Raw genomic sequence first — 3,394 nt, 5'->3', positions numbered from 1 at the left:
GGAAGAGCGTGCGTAGCTGTGTTGGCCTCAGGCGGCTTGGTGCTGCAGTCAGTTATTAGTAGTAGTAGTAGTATATAAATATATATATATATTTATGTATTTTCCACAAAAACTTTATATGCCCCAGCGTAAAGCTCAAAATTTAGTGCCCCTGGGTTTGGGGCGGGGGTCGTATCCAGCCTGAAGATATTGTTAATATATGCTCTTTGGACTACTGTAAACAAAACAGCTATCACACAATTTTGATCGGATGCGTTTGGGGAAAAGAGGATGTCAGTGAGGGGGAGGGACTAGCTGCCCTTCATCATTTTTTACTCTTAAAAAGCAATCTGAACTACACATTTCAGATCAAATGAGCCTCTTCTGAAGTTAACACAACCACTCTTTCCACAAAACTTAATATGCCTTCGGGACATAACTAACAACCCTCACCCCCAGACTCTGAGGGTTGTGTCAGCCCCAAAGGTCTTATTATGTGATCTTTCGACTATTTTTTGAACAGATGGTGATCTTAAAATTTCTATCAGATGCATGTCAGGAAAATACGACATGTGGGGGAAGCGGATAGTTGCCCTCCGATCACTTTGACACTAGAACTTCTGACTACCAATCAAATTAGCCCACTCCGAAGTTTATACTACTATACTTTCTATAAACAACCTTGTATGCCCTAAGGGCATAACTTACAACCCATATCTTGAGGGCTATGGTGGACTTTCCATCCTCAAAGACATAATTTCTGAACTGTTCAATTACGCTGAGAAAAATGGCTATCTAAAAATTTTGATCAAAATTTGTGGGGGAAATGATGGGCGTGAGGGGGGGGGGGGGGTTGCCCTCCAATCTCTTGCGATTGTTCAAAAGGACATTAGCCCTTTCAATTTCCAATCAAATAAATCCCTTTCAAAGTTCCTATTACAAACCTCTTAAGTACGAAACCTCCCTGGTCTAAAAAACAAAACAAGAATAATAACAATACATTGTGTCCACGTCGCTCATTACTTACTCATTATAGCGCAGCCTATGATTTCCGCTTAATTTTCAACTGCTGTCTATTGAAACTTCCTAGTCGTTAAATGCACTTCTCAGGTTTAAAATTACAAAATGTTACAATTCAACATTTCTTTAAAAGAAATATAGCTGAAAATCTTCTCACGGGTACTATTACAAAATAAAACAACGAGATGGATTTTTTTTTAAAGGAAACTACCAAAGAAGGGGCTAGCAAAGTAGATTTACTTTTCACATATTTCTTCTTCGGCTTAATGACTTTCAGACTCTTTACCTACTGGATTTTAACCTGATGCCCAACTTACTTCAGACTCAAGCGCCAATCTGAGTATTTAAATAATAAAAGATAAAAAGCAAATTACCCCCCCCCCCCACCGCCTTCTAGATCCTATGAGATGAGCCGCAATCACATGAAAGATTTCACCCACCTTAAAGCAATAGTTCACAATAGTGTGCTGTCAAATAATACCAATGAAACAAATCAAGAGCTATTTCTTGGAGCTTCATATTTCCTCTATAAGGGTTGCAAATAGGTTCCGCCACGCTCATTTACGTAACCCTCTAGTATCGCTATTTTTGTCACCTATCTCAACTTTGAACCATTTGTCTAAACTAGAGACCCTCAGTCTCAAATTCGAACAAACAATATCTTGAAATTTTGGGAATATTCAACAAAGAGTAATTTCCTTCTGCTTTCTGACGATGAGGTTACACGATCACTTTCATCCGATTTAAGGACATTCTACGCCATTGGTGTTCAAATTTTTATGCAGATGATATAGTTCTTAATACTCACCGTATCCACACTTGATAGTGGACAAGCACATTATTTCAATGTGGCGATACTAGGGTGGGGGGATAGGATTTTTAATATGACATTTTTTTTATTTAATGAGAAAATGATGGTTAAAATGAACATTTTTTTCGGATTTCCCCCCTAAAAATATGAAAAACATTGATTTATATAGTGTACTATACCATCAGCCCCCAAATCCATATTCATGCATGAACCCTGTAACTTACATCTACACTTGACAGAAGGCCAGCACGATGGTCGAAAATAGCGATACTATGGGTATGAGGGGAGACAACGTTAATAAAATGACGATTGAAGATTTTTTTACACAAAAAAATATGAAAAACATTTATTTTTAAAGTTTACTACCCCCACAAACCTTCCAAATCCATATTCATGCATGAATTCGGTAATTTTTCACGGCAAGGAAATATTTCCGCTTCATATAAAGTTAGTACAATTCAGTTGAATAATCCTAGTTCCTTTTCTCTTAGACTGACAACAGTGTCACAGGCCCAATTATCAGACAAATTGTCCTATGCATTTTGAATGTGAAGGAAGATTCATTTTTTGAGGAAGAAGAGAAGGTTCTATGCATCCCCTGCGCCAGTTCTATGAAACCTGCTGATAGTAATTGAACACGAGGCGTTTTGCACTTAATTATGTGCATCGAAATCCTGAAGGATTTTCCAAAGAATTGTCTGCGAACAAAAGCTGTATTCAAGCCAAAGTTCAAAAAAATTCGATGAATATTATTTGGGCCAGGTTTGGGGTAATTCTGGGGTCCTTAGACATTAGCTCCTCCTGTACCACCACAGGAACCCAGCTATCCACCAGTCATTTTTCATAGGTGCTGCTGTCAAGACATCTTCTCATTGGATGTGCTTCGGGTCACACAATCAGTTGAATCGAATCATATTTTTCGATTGTCGTTTTTCAGAACTCCTGCTGGCTACTACACTTGTACAGTTTTGGGAGATCTGTCTTCCACTATACGGATGATGTATCCCAAGTAGCACCATCTACGTTGGCACACGATAGATACTTCAGGGAGCTGGCGTGATATAGAGCGAGCTGTCTGGTTGGATATGTACGTTTATGCCAGTGTACACCCACTGTTATTTTGAAATCTTTACATCCCTCACGTTGCCTAGTCCACATTCTTAAATATATTCTCTTAAACCCTGACAATCAAAGAGTCAGCAAAACCCAAATTAAATCAAAACATATCTATTTTTTAAAGATGAGGCATTTTAAAGCTTAGTCTTTTCTTTGGAATTGTATGAACATAACTACTGCTTCTTTTGGTGTGTTTCTCTCTTTATTTTCTTTTAGATCTCCAAAAACAAAACAAAAAGATCATCAAAAAATAAATTGCCCTGAACGTGTTCTGATTTACGTCATTCACTCAAATCTCCTCTTAAAAGCATCATAACATGCAAGAAAGAAAATATTTTATCTATACTAAACATAATTATGTTTAATTGCTACATGTATTTCAAATTTTGAATATTAAAAAAAAAATCTACACAACCAGTCGCGCATGCTTCAAAGTTGAAAAAAGACGACTATTTCCAGTGAAAGATA

Source organism: Artemia franciscana, chromosome 21 (assembly GCF_032884065.1).
Source record: "Artemia franciscana chromosome 21, ASM3288406v1, whole genome shotgun sequence".
Lineage (NCBI taxonomy): Eukaryota > Metazoa > Arthropoda > Branchiopoda > Anostraca > Artemiidae > Artemia > Artemia franciscana.
The sequence above is the reverse complement of the archived record's forward strand: the minus strand, read 5'-3'. Positions refer to the sequence as shown.